A 21,745-nucleotide genomic window follows, 5' to 3' on the forward strand; every position below is an offset into this window, starting at 1 on the left:
ATTATCTACAATTTTGTTATGCGCTAGAATTTGATCAATTGTCGCATCTCTGCTCTCCATGTGCTTTTGCATATTAACCAACATTGCTCTAATTTCCCCTAAAGAAGGGTCTGAAGATGAGGGGGGTTGTTGTGGTTGATTCTTTTGGCCAGCATTGGGATGATAGTATTTCTGCTGCTGTTGCTGTGGCACCTATGGTTCTTGTGGTGGTGGATTTTGAACATTAGTGCTCCGGTAGGAAAGGTATGGATGATTCCGATACCCAGGATTGTAAGTGTTGGAGTATGGGTTATTCTGCCTATAAGCTTGGAAGGCATTAACTTGCTCCACGGAACTCCTGCAATCTTGCTCCCAATGACCTACAATACCACAATTTTCACAGAAAGCCTCATTAGAATTATTATTAATCGCAGAAACATTAGCTACATTAGCAGTGCTCAGATTATCTAATTTTTGGCAAATAGAGGTCAGTTGAGCTTGCAAAAAGGATACAGAGTCGACACTATGTTTCCCCTTATTAGCAAATCCTCTGGGATTCCCATATTGGGAATTGTGTATCGCCATATCTTCAATAACCTGACCTGCGTCATCAACATTAAGATTCATAAATCTCCCACTAGCTGCAGAGTCTAAAATTATTCTAGAAGAATTTCCAATGCCATTATAAAAGGCTTGGATTAACTGCCATTGTGCTAAATTGTGGTGAGGGCATTCTCTTTGTAAGTCCTTGAACCTCTCCCAAGCCTCATATAAAGACTCATCGGCTTCTTGGGCGAAGTTCTGAATCGCACTCCGTAGTACTGCTGTTCTCTCTGCAGGGTAATATTTGTTATAAAAATTCAAAACAAGAGTTTCCCAGTCAGATATACCAAGCGTAGTTCTATTTAAACCATTAAACCACAATTTAGCTTTTCCAGTTAAAGAAAAGGGGAAGAGAATCTCCCTGATTTGGTCTTGAGTGACCCCGGCTTGCCTTATGGTGTTGCAATATTGACAATAGTCGGCAATGTGAAGATTCGGGTCTTCACCCTTGGCTCCACTGAATTGCTTCCTCTCTATCATCGTTATAAATTGAGGCTTAATTTCAAATTGAACCCCATCAAGAGCCGGAGTGGGGGTGAGATGTGGAAAATCCGTAAGCTTTGGTTGTGAATAATCACTAAGTTTCTTTGGAACCGCCATCTCTGATTCTGTGTCTGATGATGCCTCTGAATTGCTAGAACCAGTTGGAGAATCTCGGTGATTATTGTTATTATCACCAGAATCCGCCAGGATTTGCTTGTAGAAGTTTTTCTGTCTATGGAAGGAACGTTCGATCTCAGGATCGAATGGGATGTAACCTGATCTGGAACACCTGGGCATAAACAAAAACTAGAAGCAAATATGAGATTTGTCTCAGAGAACTAACGCTCTCTGAGACAAAAAGGGAAATAATCTAGACTAAAAAAATAATCAGAAATAAAAATAAAACCGTCTCCCCGGCAACGACGCCAAATTTTGACAGGGTAAAGTCGTATCCCCTAATCAAAAATAATTACCTAATTCACTAACTAAAGTAGATAGGGAAGTAGGGTCGATCTCCACAGGGAAACAAGTCTTTTTACTCCTAATTAAATATTATAATCTAAATTATTTAAGTAACCAATATTAAAAGTTGAATATGAAACTAAACTAAAAAGAGTAGGAAAAGGGAGAAAATAATATATAAAAGGATCTAGGGCATAGGTTCACCAATAAATAATATTCCGGGGCAAAATAGGGTAATCAATCATTGACATTGCACAAATAACATGATTAACAGGCTCTCGCAATTTATTAACCAACATAGACCTAACAGGCTCTCGCAATTTACTAGATCTAAGTTCTTATTGAAAATAGCCTTTAATATCAAATTAACATCTGCTCGATTCATCAATTTAATATTGCTATACTTTTACAAGCCGCAATTGTAAAACATTAAAACAATCCAATAAGAAATCATCATGCAATACCAACAATCAATAATAGTCAATCATCAATGCATCAATTAACCAGATTGTAAAGGGCTCTCGCTAATTATTACAATCACACAATTAATTTATCGGTATTAAACCTCATCTCTCGAATCTTGACTTAACCATTTATAAATTAACTTGCCTATTGAAACTAGACCTAAACATTAATTCTCATCTCTCGATTCTTGAATCAATATTGTCAAACTCATGCATAAAAGATAGGCCTAATCTAGTCACAGAGCATTAAATCAATCAATAGGAAATTAATCTAGCATTGATAATCAACAACAATAATTTACCCCTTCATATCATTTATTAGATCCCCATGAACCCTAGAAATTAAACTACTCACACATTATTAAATATAAACTAAGCAAAGCAATAAAATGAATCATGATCAAAGGAATAAAATAAATAACTAAGATTAAGGGAAGAGAAATCGTCACCAAAATAAATCTGGAATTAATCAAGGAAATAAGAACAAAGGTTTAGAGAGAGATTAAGAGAGAGAAAACTAAGTAGAGAGAGAAAGTCTAAGAGAAAAGATTAAGAGAAGAAGAAGTCGTCCTAAAATCGTATTCCGAAGGAGTATTTATACTCCGTACAAAAATCCTAAACTAAAACAAATTAATACGACTCTAATTGTTTCCTAAATAATCACGCGCCCGATCGGGCGCGCCTTTTTTTCACCTCTAATAATAATCTCGCGCCCGGCCGGGCGCGTCACCGGGCGCTCCTCCCGCCCGGCCGGGCGCGCCTCCGGGCGCCAGCCTTTTTGGCCGGGCGGATCATTTGGGCCAATATTTGGACTTCGATTGGGCTCCAATTCTTTGGGCCAATCTGGGTTTCCTCTTTGGGTCTTGAATACTCGGTCCAAACGCCCCGGTATCACCTCTACCGAGCCCTTAATCACCGGTTCGATGGCTCCAACCGGCCCTGGGCTATAAAATCTGGTCGTGCTTCTCCAGTGCTCGTGATTGCTCCTAAATATCTCGGGAAAATACTCCAAAAGCATAAATCCCTGCAAAAGTCAACCAAATCTACGAAAACACTAGAAAACACCAATTAGGAATAAAAGTGGCTCTAAAGAGCCAAAAACACTACTAATTATGACCAAGGGACGGGGGTAAAATACTATATAAAATGAATACATCACTAAGCATTGTGCCAAAAACTTTTACATAGTAGTCGTACGATAACCAATTGATTGAATATACAACATAAATATATAGATGTAGATCAATATTGAAAACTAACATTTGAATAAAAGATACGGAGTATTTATTACTTGTAAGATTTATATGAATGAAAGACATAATTCATCATCAACTAATCAATCATGTTGGTAATGTATTTTTTTATGACCTGTATTCTAATAAATATGAATGAATAAAAAAATTATAGCATATAGGTATGAATAAATTATATAAATTTAAAATAGGATGAAAATTCAATGATTATAAAAATGAGAATAATCTTCATATATATTAGATACGGAGTAATATTTAATTATTAATTATAGAATTGTATGGAATATTTAATAGTTATCATGTATGCATAAATATTTGGAATTCATTTTCAATATTTAGAATCAATCAAATTCAATTAAATTTATTTTTAAATCTATAAAATTTATATATTAAAAACTAACCAAAAATATTATGTAATATATTATGAAAATTTTACATATCATATTACAGATATAAGATAAGCGAGACATAAAATGACACTTGTTAGCTCTCATTGATCCACTTGTCATAAATTTTTGCATAATTTTTTCTTATTTAATACTTCGTATATAGTACTACAAATATAAGATATAAATCGAACACTCAAAATTACCCGACCTTGCCGAATGCGACTCAAACACTCAAAATTGACACCTCTAAGATCCACATTGATTCGTTTGTCATAATTTTTTGGCACAATTTTTGCTAACAATTAACTTTTCTTCTTTGCAAAATGATTAATAAGTATTTTGCATTTATTTATCATATAATCTCAAAATATCCAAAGTCATATATTTAATCGATCATTATTTATCTCATAATGTTTGGAGGAAAAAAAAAAAAAAACACTCAGCTCGATTCCTTAAACAGTCGTTTAACGCAACTACTTAGTAAAGAATTAAGAAGAATATCATACATTAATAATACTCTGAAATATGAATAGATGATATGCATTAAGTCATATACAAAATACAGATATAAATAGAGTAATATTTTTATTTTCAATTATTTACCATAATTGAATTTAGTTATTTTATCTTTTGTGCTTCATATATATTTTTTTTTATTGTTTTACTATTTTAAGAGAAGCGAATCAGAGACAGACATTTGGCAGCTCCACATTGATCCGCTTCTCTTTTAGTATAGTATATGATTAATAAGTATTTAGCATTTATTTATCATATAATCTCAAAATATCCAAAGTCATATATTTAATCGATCATTATTTATCTCATAATGTTTGGAGGAAAAAAAAAAAACACTCAGCTCGATTCCTTAAACAGTCGTTTAACGCAACTACTTAGTAAAGAATTAAGAAGAATATCATACATTAATAATACTCTGAAATATGAATAGATGATATGCATTAAGTCATATACAAAATACAGATATAAATAGAGTAATATTTTTATTTTCAATTATTTACCATAATTGAATTTAGTTACTTTATCTTTTGTGCTTCATATATATTTTTTTTATTGTTTTACTATTTTAAGAGAAGCGAATCAGAGACAGACATTTGGCAGCTCCACATTGATCCGCTTCTCTTTTAGTATAGTATATAGATAGATATAAATAGATAGATAGATTTACAAATGTTGATACTTGTTTGGTATGCAATAAGGTGAGATCGTTGTTGATGAATTTACTTTAATTAAAAGGTCAAACAGTTGTACTTATATAATCTATTTATCTCTAAATAAAAGTTTCATTTCCCTTAATAATAATAATAATCTTATCCATAAATAAGAAATCTCATTGTACCTTTATGTCTATTTCTTGTCAATATAGTCCCTATAAGTCAAAATCAACAAAAATATTCAATAATACTACCTTCGATTTTTTTTAGTTGCAACTTTGGGGTATTATTTGAGAGATATAAAATATCCAAAGTTGCAACTAAAAAAAAATCGGAGGTAGTAATAAGTTTTCATCTATAAATTCATAATTATAAAGCACAAATACAACAACGAATCAGTAAGATTAATTTTTAATAATTAAAAATAATTCAAATTTAACAAAATTAATTACAGCTCAACAAAAATGTATAACTTCAATAAAAATAATTAATGTTTAGCAAAAAATAGTTGGAAAAATTGTCAAAAATAATATACTTTTTGAGGTTTTCACTGGAACAAGCTACATGCAGGCCCGTATCTGAGCCAGGGCAGCCGGGGCAACTGCCCAGGGCCCCAAATAGAAGCCCAAAAATTTGTTATAATCAAATTAAATGCAATCTATTCTATGTTTTTAACATTTTTCTAGCTGGTAAGCATTAATGAATATTGTTTTTAGCTATTACTACATATAAAATATTATTTATACTATAGTATATATAGTTGGACTATATGATTTTTTTTTTTCCTTTCTAAAATAGCGAGCTAGCTAAATGTAAATTTTTTATTCAAACTTTGAAAGTAATAACTCCTACATGGCTACATTTTCCAAGTAAAAAAACTAGGTCGAGAGATGAGAGAAAAAAAAAAGCCGACCAAAAGTTGTCACGTCAGTAGTATGAAGTATATTTCCCAATTCAAAGACAGACTATATTTTTTCAACCATACAACGACTTGCAAGCTAAGATGGTCATTGTTTAGTGGAAATGGATGTTATTAGAGTGGTTACTTTTTTTTTAAAAAAAAATTCTTTATGGTAATAAAATTTGAGAATTAGATACATATAATTAAAATAGGGCCCCAATACATTAGTTCACCCATAGGCCTCCAAAATCTCAGAAACGGTCCTGGCTACATATTGCCAAACTTACAACAACTCCTCACCTCTCAAATTACTATGCATCCCCTTCCTGTCATCACAACGCCAAGAACAATCACTCACTCACGCATCACCACACAACAACTTCAACTTGCTAATTTTCCATTGTTGCACCTCTTAGCCTACACCACATCACTTCACAACACACCCAAGTCAAAACCAACACAGTACACACCCATCACAAAACATCACCAATACTTCAAAATTTCAATGTCCTCACAACCTACTACTTTTCAAAGCTAAACACCATTAGCTTGTCTAAAGGTAGTCTGAATCAATAATTGTTCATGTCTTCAATGACAATAATAAAGTTCTGTTGGTATTTTTAGATTTTATGTTGGTACAATTACTATACCATTATGAGGTCTAAATATGCCAACAAGATTGTTGGTGTTTTTAGACTTTATGTTTGTAAAATTACTATACCAACAAGAGGTATAATTGAACCAACACACACTTGTAATAGTAATTATGAGCATGGACTTTCTCGTCAATTGACAAGGAAAAGAGATAACTTGAGAGAGATAGAAAAAGAAAAGGGAACTAACTGGGGTCGTAGTGATTTAAGGTAGAAAGATGAGTGATTACCGTATAGAATTATCCTAAAACTCCGCATGCAAATTAGTGTGTCACTTTTTTTATTTTTTTTGAAGGAAAAACTAGTGTGTCACTAAAAAAAAAAAAAAAAGTGATTATCGTATAGAATTGACAGGGTAAAGTCGTATCCCCTAATCAAAAATAATTACCTAAATCACTAACTACAGTAGATAGGGAAGTAGGGTCGATCTCCACAGGGAAACAAGTCTTTTTAATTCTAATTAATTATTATAATCTAAATTATTTAAGTAACCAATATTTATAATTAAGTAAGAAACTAAACTACTAAGGTTGAGAATAGGAAGAAAACAATATATGAAAGGATCTAGGGCATAGGTTCACCAATAAATAATATTCCGGGATAGAACGAAGTAATTAATAATTAACAATGCATAGATAACATGATTAACAGGCTCTCGCAATTTATTAATCAACATAGATCTAACAGGCTCTCGCAATTTACTAGATCTAAGTTCTTATTGAAAATAGCCTTTAATATCAAATTAACATCTGCTCGATTCATCAATTTAATATTGCTATACTTTTACAAGCCGCAATTGTAAAACATTAAAACAATCCAATAAGAAATTATCATGCGATACCAATAATCAATAATAGTCAATCATCAATGCATCAATTAGCCAGATTGTAAAGGGCTCTCGCTACTTATTACAATCACACAATTAATTTATCGGTATTAAATCTCATCTCTCGAATATTGACTTAACCATTTATAAATTAACTTGCCTATTGAAACTAGACCTAAACATTAATTCTCATCTCTCAATTCTTGAATTAATATTGTCAAACTCATGCATAAAAGATAGGCCTAATCTAGTCACAGAGCATTAAATCAATCAATAGGAAATTAATCTAGCATTGATAATCAACAACAATAATAAACCCTAGAAATTAAACTACTCACACATATTAAAAACTAAACTAATCAAAGTAACAAAATAAATCATAATGAGAGGAATAAAATAAATAACTAAGATTAAGGGAGAAGAAATCGTTACCAACATAAATCTGGGATTAATGAAAGAAATTAAGAACGAAGATTTAGAGAGAGATTAAGAGAGAGAAAACTAAGTAGAGAGAGAGAGTCTATGAGAGAGGGATGATAAGTAATTATTCCGTACAAAACGTATATATACTTCCTCTAAAACACGAATTAAACTAAACTTAATCAGACTCTAGGAAAAACACGCGCCCGATCGGGCGAAGGGGTGCCCGATCGGGCCCGCCTTTTTTACAACGCTCCTTCTGATATGCCGCGCCCGATCGAGCCTACGCTCACCCGATCGGGCGCGCCTTTCCTTGATGGCACTCATGCGCGCAGCCGCCCGATCGAGCGTATGCTTGCCCGATCGGGCCCGGTCTTCATCTTCAAGGCTTGGACTTCGATTGGGCTAGATTTCTCGGCCCAATCCATATTTCCTCTCGGGTCTCGAATACATGGTCCAATTGCCTCGTGATCCAAATAACCGAGCCCTTAGTCACCGGCTCTCTACAAATTTTTGCCTAGACTCTAGGGTAGCTAGCTTCTCCTACACCCCCATGCTACTACGTCGTTTTATATTCAAGCCATAAATAATCATTCTGCAATTTTTTTTTTCTTCATCTTTTTTCATTTTTATTAACTTTCTATTCAAGCAACTATATAATGATTTTCTTAACCTAATTTCTATTTTATTTCTCTCTTTTTTTACTTATTTCATTTTCTCTCTCCTGCATTTTTTATTTTTCCCCCAATTTTTCTCTCTCTTCTTCCATGGAAATTTCTAGCTCAATTGTGTTTGATCGTGACTGTGATTCTAGTTTAATTGCTTTTGATCGTGATTGTGATTCTATTTTTCCTGCTGGAGTTGGTTTAGTCGACTCGTTTTCGCAACAATGTGAGTAATTTTTCCCTCAATCATTCGATTTTGATTATGCTCTGTTTTCGCATGTAATAGTTCGATTTTGATTTCATAATTTGATAATTGTATGAACTATAGTTTATATAATGCTCAATTATAATTTTTGGTTTTGTAGTTTTGCTTATTGTATGAATTAAAATCAAAATTATGGTCGATTATAATATTTGATTTCATTTTTATTTATGATTATTTTAATTTATAGTTTGTGATGTATTGTTGTGATTTTATTGTTTTTCTTTGTAATGTTGTTATTCGATTGATGTTTTTTCCAGTTTTCTGCATTTTAATGATTGTCTATAGTTTTATAAAATTTGACATTCAATTAATGCTCATGTATGTTAGATTATATGTACATTTACGTTAACATAGGTGTAATTACTGTGATTTACATTTATCTATGTAATCATAAATGTTCATTTATATGTTTTATTATCATTTTGATATATGTTCATTTATGTAATGATAAATGATCATTAACAGTTTACATGTGGTTATTGTACATTATTGCTATTATTTGTGTTCATTTGTTACATTTTAATATTGCAGTGGAAAAAAAGAATGCTATTTTATTTGAGGAAGCAGCTAGTTCTGAATTTTATGGGAAACAATTTCCTTCTGAAGATGTGGCTTATGAAATGTTTAATGAATATTCATTTAGAAAGGGCTTTGGAATTAGAATTGGAAAAAGTAAGAGGCGAAGAGATGATTCATTCTCTATGAAAAGATTTGTTTGTACAAATGAGGGTTTTAAAGATGATAAGTGCAGGAATAATAGGCTGTATGAGAGACTTAACATAAGGACTGGTTGCTTAGCTTTTGTGCAGTTTAGTATTGACCGTTCAGGTGTATATACATGTACAAGACATGAGATGGTTCATAATCATGAAATGATTCCTGTTGACAAGAGACATTTAATAAGGTCTCAAAGGGATATTTCTAAGGAACATATTAATTTCATTTCTACACTTAGATTGAGTGGAGTTAAAGTTTCTGATTCTTTGAGAGCTTTGAAGAAGGAGGTTGGAGGGTCTCCAAACCTTTGTTTTACAGCTCCTGATGCTTATAATGCTATTTCTGTTGAAAAGAGAGCTAAACTTGAGGGAGGTGACAGCAATCAACTAATCAAATTTTTTGCTAAGAGACAAATTGATGAAGCAGATTTCTATTATGATTTTGAACAAGATGAAAATGGTGCATTGGTTAATTTTTTTTGGAGAGATGGAAGGATGATGAGAGATTATCATTACTTTGGTGATTTGTTAGTTTTTGATACTACTTATAGGACTAACAAATATGGTATGATTTGTGCTCCATTTGTGGGTATGAATCATCATGCAAATAATGTGATGTTTGGCATGGGATTTATACTTAATGAAAGAACAGAATCATTTGAGTGGTTATTTGATACTTTTCTAACTTCTATGGGAAGGAGAAGTCCTATTACTATTATGATTGATCAAGCTCAAGCAATTGCAGCTGGGATAAGAAATATTTTCCCCAAAGGTGTTCATCATAGATTATGTGTGTGGCATATTGAACAAAATTCTAAGAAACACATTGGGGCGTTGAGAGCTTTGGATGGTTTCACTGATTTATTTGGTTATTTACTGAAGTATTGTGAAACTCCACCAGAATTTGAGCATTATTGGAAAAGGTACTTCTGCTTTATACTTGTTTAGCTTCTTAAATAATTTTTACAGAAATGAACATTTAGTTTTTTATAAATGTTTATTTATAATGATCATAACTGTTATGCTTAATGATCATGTTTCATTTACAGAATGTTGTTGAAATATGACTGTGCAAATGTTGATTGGTTGAATGATTTGTATAAAATCAAAGAGATGTGGTGTCCAGCTTTTTCAAAGAAATTTTGGTCAGGAGGTGTGCTTTCATCTCAACGTAGTGAGACAACTAACAAATCAGTTTCTCAAAGGCTTAACAAGACACAAGGTCTATGTGATTTCTATCAAGTGTTTCTCGATGTGGTTCAAGAGTGGAGAAGCAAAGAAAAAGGGAGAGATTATAATACAATCAGAGGTAATTGTCATTTGGCCTTTGCATACATTGGGATTCTTGTTCATGCTAGATCATTGTATACTATTCAAGCTTATGTGCTTTTTGAGGAAGAGTTCATTAAGGGTACTGCTTGTGATCATAAGGATGCTGGTGTGAATTTTCCTGAATATTATTATCATTTGTGGAGACCTGGGAAAGATATGATCAAGCACGAGGTTGTTTTTAATAAAGAAACACATGCAATATGTTGTACATGCATGTTGTTTAGTGAAATGGGTTTGCTTTGTTGTCATTCTCTTCGAATTTATCATATGAATTGTGTTCATAAGATTCCAGATGACTATATATGTAAGAGGTGGACTAAGGCTGCTATGTGTAGTCATGGCCTTGATGAACCTACAATGAAAACCAATGTAGTATCTACAAGTGTTTGGAGGACACAAACACTAAGGAAATTTGTTAAGTTGGTAACAAGTTGTCAACACTCTTTGAATGCTAGAGCAAAGGTTGAATGTTATTTCAATCTTTTAAAAGAAAAGATTGAGAGTGTTACTGGTACTATTGATTTTAATGAACCGGTTGAAGGTATTGAAATTGTTGATCATGAAGTTAAGAATCCGGCAAAATTAAGACCTATTGGAGAGAGGAATTATAGGCCTAAGAGTAATTTAGAGAAGGCTTATAACAAAGCCAGGGGTCAGTGGTTGAAGAAAAAGTCAGTATACACTCCTTATAAAAGATCTAAAGGTCAAGCAGTAGTTCAGGTAATAATGCACATTTATGTTTTTGTTATTGATCATTTATGTTCAAGAATTGAACATTTTTGTTTTGCCTTAGGAATTGGACGAGAATGGGTGTCCTATATCTTATGCTAATTCTTTGGCTGATCCTAATGAGTTAATTGTGATTGAAGATCCAAGTGCTCAGGTAAAAACTTATTTTCTTTTTTTTTTATCTGTTTTTATCAAATTCTTTAGAATATAAAACATTTTTACTTTTAATTTTTTTTCAAGGTTTGTAATAAAAAGACTGCCATTGTAGAAGATATCCCTTCAGATGATAGTGTTTCAAATGACTTTGTACAGGTATTATGTAAATGATTATGTATGTAATTGTAGTTGTTCATTTTAGTAGTTTAAGTTGTGATTATAATGTTTTTATAATTTTCATTTTATTATAGGAATATGGATATAGCTCTATGCAATCAAACGTTACTGTTGATCCAGACATATCTTCTATTGTTAAGGTGAAATATTAATCATCTACCTTTTAATTTTGTATAAGGTCATTATGAATTTTGAATTTGATCATTAATTATTTTAATTCTGATCATTAGGGTAAAACAGCTGCAATTGCTCATGATGTTGATAATGTTCCAACAAGTTCTCAATTGCCACCAAAGAAACCAAGAAATGTACAATTTCCCACAGTTGTGCATGCTCAAATCAATGCTCAAGCTCCTTCTAAAGTTTCTAGCATTGTTCAAAATCCTCCAAAAGCTCCAAGAAATGTTCAAGTTCGTTCTAGTGTTCCGAAGAAAGTTCAAGCTCCTTCTAATGTTCCAAGAAGTACTCAAGGCTGTTCTCGGAATGTTCAAGTTGATTCTAGTATTTCAAGAAATGTGCATGATGTTCCTAATGTTCCAAGAAGTACTCAAGGAAATTCAAGGAATGTGCAAGTTTCTCCTAGTGTTTCAAGGAATGTTCTACTTTCTCCTAGTGTTTCAATGAATGTTCAAGGATCTCCTACTGTTTCAAGAAGTACTCAAGGCGGTTCTCCACAGATTTCAACCAAATATGATAGGTTATTAGCGTTTTTTGATACTAGTGTGGCTAAGAGATTGGCTACAAATGGTAAATAAGAGAGTAAATCAATATGCAATTATGTTTTGGTGTTTAACTATCAACATTTTTAGTTGTCTCAACTTTATAGAGATTCAAGTGCTTTAAGTTTTTTATATTTTGATTTATTAAGTAATTTGAATCTTTTTTTTTTCAAACTATTCTTAAATGTTCTATAAATGATTATTTTTGCATTTGGAAGTGATCATATACTATTTTAAATAGTAAGAACCATTATTAAATTGGAATAATTATATTAGATGATTTAAAACTGGCAATTATAATGTAACACTTTACTATTTGTAAATATTAAAAAGATAATAAATTTTGTCTTTACTTGAACAACAACAAAAACTTATGTCCATACAAATACTGAAAGCAAGTATGATCATATATATGTCTATATATGAACATATTGTATTAAGCTTGTGCAAATCTTCTTGCTGCTCTTCTATTGTTCTGTGACTGCCTGTTTCCTTCATTCAGCATTAGTTCAGCAGTGTATTGTACTCTGAGCTTTCTGATTTGGTTCACCTGTTCCAAGAAAATAATTTATTATAAACATGAACATTAATGGGATATAAATGATCATTATGTATTATAAAGTGATCATGAAGTATATTTTTTTGTTTTGTTGAAATTTACTTACATTGTTTGGTTTTAGGTCACAAACCCATTCTTCATTGGGATCAGCAGTGAAAGTTTCCATATGTTTCATAATGTAAACTCCACAGTTGGTGTAATCTTCGTTGCTCCTCCACTTCATTTTTTGCAAAACCACCTTATATTTCTCAATAGAATCTGCATCTTCATACCCCAACCCTTTCAAATATTCTGCATATCCTTTTAACTGCAACATATATAGAAAAAAAAATTCAAAGGATCATATTAATATTGATCATTTTAATTTTCAATATTGATCATTTTGTATAAACAAATTGATCATTTATATATCTATTAAACAATATACTTACCACCAATTGGGGTTGGTTTTCATACTTTGTTGCAATTGTTTGATGTTTTGGCAGTTTCCTGTTGTCAATTATATGCATTGTCTCATTGATATGATCAATGCATAGAAGATAGAAATGTGCATATATGGCCACTGGAAAAAAAAATCTGTACATAGTACACAATATTATTATATATACACATTAATGTAAATGAACATATTATAATTCCATATTGTTCATTAATACCTGTTGATATCCAACTGCACTCTTGATTTTGTATAACCTCAATTCATTTGTTATTCTTTCTTTGAAGTATGCAATTCTAAGCTCCATTGATGATCCTTCAGGACATACTGTATTTGCATACATAATTTGCTGCAAATAATGCACAAGGATCATTTTAATATTCATAATGATCATCTAGTATAAGTGAATTGATCATTTTAGTACACCAATGTATACATGTGTAATTTCAATAAAGACTTACATGTGGAAATGTTGAAAAGTATAACTTGTTCTTTGACCTTTTTTTATTCAGAAGTACTGCCCATGAATCGATCACATTGTTAACTACTAATGTATCCCCTTCAAGAGTTTTCATCTCTGCCCTATTGATCAAATTCACTCCATCATAGTATAGTAGCTCACTGCAAAATATCAATTTTTTAAATTTTATGAGTTTACAACAAACATAATGTTAAAGTTTTAATGAAGTAAGTGATGTATACCTTTGATCTTTTCCACTATAAGCATAGTCTGTTACAAGTTTGTTCATTGTGTCTTCATTTTTGAACAAATCCTTGTACTTGACCATGTATGGAGATCGGAAAGCAAGAGGAACATTTGGGATTTCCCTTTGTGGCCTAGTTAATGTGACCATATATTAATACAAATATGAATTTTTTTAATAATGAACAAATAATTTATATAAAGAACAAATAGTAATACCTTATCTCTTTTTCCTTTGCAATCTCAGTTTTTGCCTTCTCAGCTTCTCTTGATTTTTTTCTTTCCAAAGTCTTCTCTCTGTCACTGAATAAATATTGAATTATGAATGATCATTTAGTATATTTATAATGAACATTATAAATCTATACACATGTAAAGACCATTTACCTTTGTCCTGTTGTGTTTTTGGAAATTTGAATCTTCTCTGTTTCAATTTCTTTTGAATCCTTTTTTGTCTCACTGAATATAAATATAGTATAAATGATTATTCAGTTTAATGAAAAAGAACATGTATATGTGGAATAATCATTTACCTTTCCTTCACATTTGAAGCATATATCTGTTTCTTCTTGTCTTCTCTGAATTATTAATCATGGTTAGTAATGAAGAGTAATTAATATAAAAAAAACATTATTCTCCTTTTTTGAACAATAAACACTTAAAATATTACTAAGACATTTAAATTAAAATACATAATTTACATATCTTAAATTGTGCATTCCTACCCTAAAGAAAAATATTCCCTTCTGATTTTATAATACATATCCATTACTAACTTCATAAACAAAAACTGTCCAAAATAATTACACTTTATAACCAAATTTATTCTACATGTCCATTCAAAATTCTATATTTTCTAACAAGATAGGTCTTCCATGTTTACCCCATGCTTCCTCCTTTCTTGTTTGATTTATCAAGGATATCTTCCCTACTTGAACATGCTGGAGATTTCAAGATTGTAGAAATATCTCCAACAGCTTCCCTATTTTCAGTTGGTGTCTTGGGATCACCAACTTTTGAATCAGATGCTGCAAACAAAATACATGAAAGAAATTTTATATAACTAGAAATGAACATTATACTTAATAATTTGATCATTTATTTGTAATATGTGAACATTGTACCACTCTTTGAATTTCCTTCAACATATTTTTCTAATGCTTCAGATTTTGAACCTTCACCTTTGTTTAATGCTTTTTGTATTAATTTGCATTCACACATATATAGACTTAGTATCATTAAAGAAGAATATTTTACAATCACAAATGTTCATTTAATACTATATAAGTGAACTTTTTACCTTTTTTTGAATTTCCTCCATCTTGTGGTTCTTCAGAATTTGAACCTCCAACTCTTTCTGTTGATTTAAAATATATGAAATTGTTAATGTAAATGAACATTTGTTATTCTGAATATATACTTTTTTGAATATTTAGACTAAACAAACTTATTATTTTATAAATGAACATTATACTTTTCATAATTGTACATAGATATTAAAGCTTTACCCTCTTCTGGCTTAGAAGAAACATTTGCATCAGTTGTTGTTGAAGTTGTGGCTGCAACATTAATCTGTGCTTCTGTGTTCAAATAAATTAAATTTTAATTCTTTAATTATATTATACTCTTTAAGTAAGGATATTCAAATTAATGACAGTTTTTAATTAAGCATATTTACCAGTTGTTGGAGTTGGGGGAGTTAAGTTGCAACCCAAACTGAATGCCTTCCTTATATCATATTCCTTCTCATTTCCTGTTTTCTTTTTTTCTGCTTCACTTGCCTCCATCAGTTCCTTCTCAATTTGTGCTATGGCATTCAAAAAATCCTCTGATCCAAATATTTCTTCATCTTGGCTGAGAATTGATGGTTCTCTTGCCATCTTTCCCAACACTTCATCTACCTTCTTGACCAACTGATTCCCAGGGAAGAGCTCTTTTGCCTTAACCAATTTGGTAGAAAGTCTTGCCAAAGATGCACCAACTTCTTGTACCATTGATGCAAATTCATTCATAAAGACCTGTCATTTATAGAACATATAAAAAAAATCATATAAGACATTATGTGTTTTGATATTGAACATTTCATAATTTATAAATGATCATTTTGTACCTTAGGATTGTCTTCAGGCTTTTCTTCTATTCTTGGAAGGACTTTTCCATATCCATAGTTCAAATCATTTTCTGTTTTTATCCTTTCAAGTGACATATCCCTTTTCCAACAAGAAATTATTGGAATTGTTCTTGGTTGTTTTTTGTTCAATCTTTGAACTCTGTCAAAGTAGAACAGCTGCACCAAAACCCATTACTATATATGAACATATAATATAATACAAATGAACAATTAATATAAAAGATTAAAATTTTAGACGAAATCGATATTTAACATTTTGTTAATGAACATTCATTGTTACTAAAATGAACATTTTATAATTTACTATTGTGTGTTGTAAACTTACCATCAGAAATTGCAGTGGTCCATTGTAGAATCCTTTTCCTCCACTCTTTCTCCATGTCACATGGCAACTGATGAGAGAGTCAAACACGTACTGACACCAATTCAAGTTTTTTATTTTTTCTTTGTCCATCATAGAAAACAGAAACTTGAAATGGCATTGGTTGTTTGAAATACACTTCATCAAACAATTCACAGCAACTACCAAAAAGTTGGTGAGAAAATCTTCTTCTGCTGGCCTTTGGTTTTTGAATTTATCACTTGTATATTGAGCAATAATTTGGTTTACAGATGGTGTTTTGCCTTGCCATTTTGACCTCCAATTTTTTATAAATACACCAAAATCTTCACTTGCTCTGTGTGATTTGGCTTCAACAATGGGAATGTCTCCCATTGGCAAACCATATACAATTCTCACATCCTCCACCTCAATTTCAATTTTCTCACCTTTAGGCAGCTCAAAACTACAACTACTGATTTCAAAGCTATCTAAAACCTAATGGCTGAATTGTTTGTCAAGCTGAGGAAGTTCTATATCCAACAACGGCCCCAGTCCTATTTCATGCACTAATTTCTTCTGTGTATCACTCATTTTCTTAACCCAATGCATGAATTTGACATGGCCTCCTCTTGTCGAACTTCCAACTTCCTCTTCATTCTTTTCTTCCTCCTCTTCTTTTTTTTTAGCCACTGAAAATTCAGTTTTCCTCTTCACAATCTTTTTTATTGGTTCCCTCTCATACAGAACCATTCTTTTTTCTTCAGCTTTTGGTTTTTTCAATGTTGTTTTCTTTTCTTGAACTACTTCCACCTCCTCACTTTCTTCATCTTCTTCTTTTTCAGCATCAAAAGCTGAATCCTCACTGTTTGATCCACTATCAGTATTACTTTTATCATCTTCTTCATTTTCCTCCTTTGATTGTTCTTCAATGATTTTTGTTTTCTTCAAAGGGCCTTTAGCTGATGCAGAAGGCCTCTTCTGGCCACCTAAACATTTGATCAATTATAATATGTAAAATGAACATATATATGAAAGTGTAAATTGCTAGTTTGTATTTGAACATTTAACTTTATTAATATGTACATTACCTTTTTGTTCTACTTTTTTAAGAATTTTCTTTTCTGCAGGAGCAGAACTTGTTGCAGGGACTTCTTCTTGTTCTTCATCCTCTGATGGTTCATCATAAGGCACTTGATCTATGACTTTTCTTTTTTTTGCAGGACCTTTGGCTGATGCAGCAGGTCTTTTCTGACCACCTAATTATTTGATCAATTACATTAAGTAAAATAAACATTTTCAAAGTGTAAGATTGTAATTGAACATTTATTGTTTTAGATATGTTCTTTTACCTTTTTGGCCTGCTTTCCCAATAACTGCAGCCCTTGTACGCCTTGTTTTCTCAGCAGGTTTCTCTGCAACTGCAGTTGCAGCCCTTGGACGCCCAGGTTTTTTGGGTGTTGTTGCTGCTGGTAGGTTTTCAGCAATTGTTGCAGCAGCTGTTGCTATAGCTGATATGCCTGGCAACTTAACATCTGCAAATAAACATTGTTATATAAATATTAATATAGTTGTAATATTTTATTTAATATGATCATTGTTATATTAGAAATTGTACATTTTATTTACCTCGTGATTTACTTCTTGTTCTTCTTGCTGGTGATTGTTCATCTTCCTGTTTTTTCTGATTTTCTTCCAATTCTTTTTTCTTTTGATTTTTCCTTGCAACCATTTTCCTTCTTGGTTGCTTTGAATTTTGTGAAGATTCTTCACTCTTTTGAGACAAATTTAACTCTTCAACAGTTTTTATACCTCTCAATATTCTTGTCAACTCCTCATCCCTTTGCAATTCTTCTTGTCTTTGTCTTTCCAATTATTCTTCTGTTTCATCCTCAATCTCAATTTCTTCACCACCTATACATTTAGATCATTTACAAATTGGTAAATGAACATTTTCAGTATAAGTGTTATTGATTAAAAAAATTTAATATTTAATTTAACAATTATGTACATTACCTAATAGGATTTTTTTAATTTCAGCAGGGGCCTTCTGTTGTGCATTGGCATAACTTGCTGCATGGGATTTTTCTGCAGCAGAGGACTTTTCAGTAGTTGTAGCTGGGGCCATTTCAGCAGCAGTGGCTTTTCCAGCAGTATCAACAGTTGTAGCAAGGGCCTTTTTAGCAGCAATGACCTTGCTAACAGGAGCAGTTTTCCAGTTTTTTGTCAGTTTTTTTAGTATTCCTTGAGTTGACACTTTTATTTTTTTCCTGACAACAGATAATTTATGATCAATAATATTGTAAATGTGGAATAGAAACATTTAATAAGTTATATATGTTCATACTTTTGCATTATGTATGAATGTGTTTCTTCAACTGCTGCTGGAGGCTCATCCTCTTTTGTAGGCTCATCCTCTTTTGGAGGCTCTTCCTCTGCTGGAGGCTCTTCCTCTGCTGGAGGCTCATCCTCTGCTATAGCCTTCACTTGTGGTGTAGGCTGATCCTTTGCTGTAGCCTCTTTTGGAGGCTCATCTTCAGTTGATTCATTTCTGAAAATTAAAAATTGGAAATGATTAAAAATGTTTATCAACTAATATGAAAATGAACATTAGTTGATTTCTGAAAATACCCTGCTGCATCCTTTTTTGGTTGTAGTTGTTCAACCTCTCTTGTGTCTTTCTTAGGTGATTGATTTCTGAAAATCAATTAATTTCAAATGATTAAAAATGTTTATTAAGTAATATGAAAATGAACATTATGGGAATCAAATACCCTGTATTCACTATTTCTGATCCAGCCTTTTCTTGTTGTAGGTGATCAGTTTTTGCTTCCTCTTCAGTTGTTTTTTTTTCTGAGAATGCAAATCATTAGATTATGTATGACAACTAAGAAATAAATGAACATTAAACACATTGAGGTAGAATATACCCTTGATTTGTTGATGCATCATCTATTTTTGAAGTTTCCTTCTCTTGTTCACTGAAATTTTTCGAATGTTAATACATAAAAGTATGATTATGTAACTGTATAAAAATTAATTATTGAATTTTTATTAAGTATTTATACCTTATTGATTGATTTTTCTCTGGCCTTGATCTTGACATTATAAATTTCACTTTCAACTTTTTTGGTTCACTAAAATTTTACAAATTATTTCAATTATGAGATTAAGTATTGAAGTAAATGATTGTACATTAAATATTACATATATGAATATTTGTAAGTATATCAACTTACTTGGGATGTAGGTTGTCTCCTAATAAATAGGGTTCCCACTTTTTTATAACTTCATTTCTATCCAATTTGTTGTCTATTTCAGAACATTCTTTTCTCTCATGAATTATAGGATAAGGATTGAACATTCCATTGTCAAATTGCATCAAGTGTATCACTTTAAATGGTACATCACTACAATGTAAATTAATATTGTAAATCATAAAAATTGACATGATGTTTCTATGTTAGACAAATGTACAGAATAGTTCATATAAATGATCAATATAATGTAGCAATGAACATTTGTATACACATATATGGATATATATAACATAATATGAATTTTGACCATATAGTGTTTTGTAAATGTTCATTTTACTACACAGATGAATAAAGTATATGTTTTCTATTTGTACAAAATGGAATTTATAAATGAACAATTAATATGTCAGTAAATGTATACACATAAATTTAGAAATGAACAATTTAGAAACAAACATAAATTGCATGCTGTACACATAATATACAAATTTGAACATATGTATACATATATATGCACACATATATGCACACAATCCAATTTGAACATATACTGTTTTGTATTTGTTCATTATATTTCACAATACTATACTTAATATTTTTTTTCCACAGTTCGTTTTTTTGTATATTTTATGTAGTTTTTGGTTGATCATTTAATCAAAATTATGCATACATTCCAATATTAACAGTAACTTGTTTAAATTTTTATTATCGTCTCAGAAATAGAGGAAAATTATGTTTATTTTGAAATTAAACAGTAACTTGTTTAAATATGAGCAAATTTAAATTAATTTATGCTTATAATTCCAAAAAAAATAGTAATACTTACTTTGATTGTTCTGGAACTCCAGCATTTTCAATTTTTTTCCTGAAGCATCATCAAAAAGAAAAAATACCAAAAAATTAGGGTTTTGTTTCGCAATTTTCAATTAATTTTACACTAAACATGTAAAACATACTTACTCATTAGATTTTTGGTTTGTTGTTGTTGAAATTTGTCGAGATTGTGCAATTTCGTCTCTTATGTCCGACATTTTAGACAATTTTACTTGCTAATTGCATGTACGAAAATGGAGTAGAGAGAGAAAATGGAGGTTGAGTGAGAAATTGGAGAAAGAGGATGAGAAAGAAAATGCAGAGTAAATGTGATTATTTGAAAAGTTTTTTTTTTTTTTTTAATTATATATATATATGGGTGGGGTAGTGGGAAGTTACTGGCAGTTTTAGAGGGAAGTTATTGGGATGTGTGGGGGTAGTGGTACGCGTCGTTTAGGGGGGGTGTAGGGATAAATGGCTAAACTAGAGTCTAGCCATAAATAATTACCGGCTCTCACCGATCTTGGGCTCCAAAGGTGGCCGTGTCCTTCTAGCTTCCGTAGTCGATCCAATAAGGCCCGGGAAAATGCTCCAAGAGTGCAATTTCCTGTAAAATACAACTAAAACTACGAAAACACTAGAACACACAAATTAGTAATAAAAGTGGTCCGAAAGAGCCAAAAACACTACTAATAATGACCACGAGACGGGGGTAAAACATTATATAAAATAGACATATCAAGAATTATCCTAAAACTCCGCATGCAAACTAATGTGTCACTTAAAATAAAAAAATATAAAAAAGGTAAGACTTCCACATGAGATCTAATGGTGTAAAGATTGAGGGATTGGAGAGTATCTTAAAGTTGCAACCAGTCATTGACTATTTGAAATTACTAAGTATATACACGTAATATTGCTAATTAAACAACTTGATTGCGTCACTTTTCATATAAAAAATGGCAATAACTTACTATTTTTTTTTAAAGAAAAATAAATATGTACTTCCTAGTGCCATGTTGGACTCACAAAACAATTTTTTTTGGTGTTCTACCCGGTTCACCATTTGGGCTAATCCGGATTCGGGGATCAGTTGTGGGTGGTTAGGTTCCAGTCCCCTCCCAATTGTTGTTGCGGGGGATCGAACACAGGTTCTCCCTACC

At 31.5% G+C, this 21,745-nt stretch overlaps 1 non-coding gene across 1 annotated transcript; it reads left to right on the forward strand.

The window, feature by feature from the left end:
• Nucleotides 1-694: 694 nt before the first annotated feature.
• Nucleotides 695-801, forward strand: LOC145561080 (small nucleolar RNA R71). The gene has a single exon (XR_014093665.1). It is a non-coding gene; the product is annotated as a small nucleolar RNA R71 (small nucleolar RNA).
• The last annotated feature ends 20,944 nt before the right edge of the window (nucleotides 802-21,745 follow it).

This window comes from Chenopodium album, chromosome 9 (genome assembly GCF_948465745.1).
Source record: "Chenopodium album chromosome 9, dcCheAlbu1.1, whole genome shotgun sequence".
Taxonomy (NCBI): Eukaryota; Viridiplantae; Streptophyta; class Magnoliopsida; order Caryophyllales; family Amaranthaceae; genus Chenopodium; species Chenopodium album.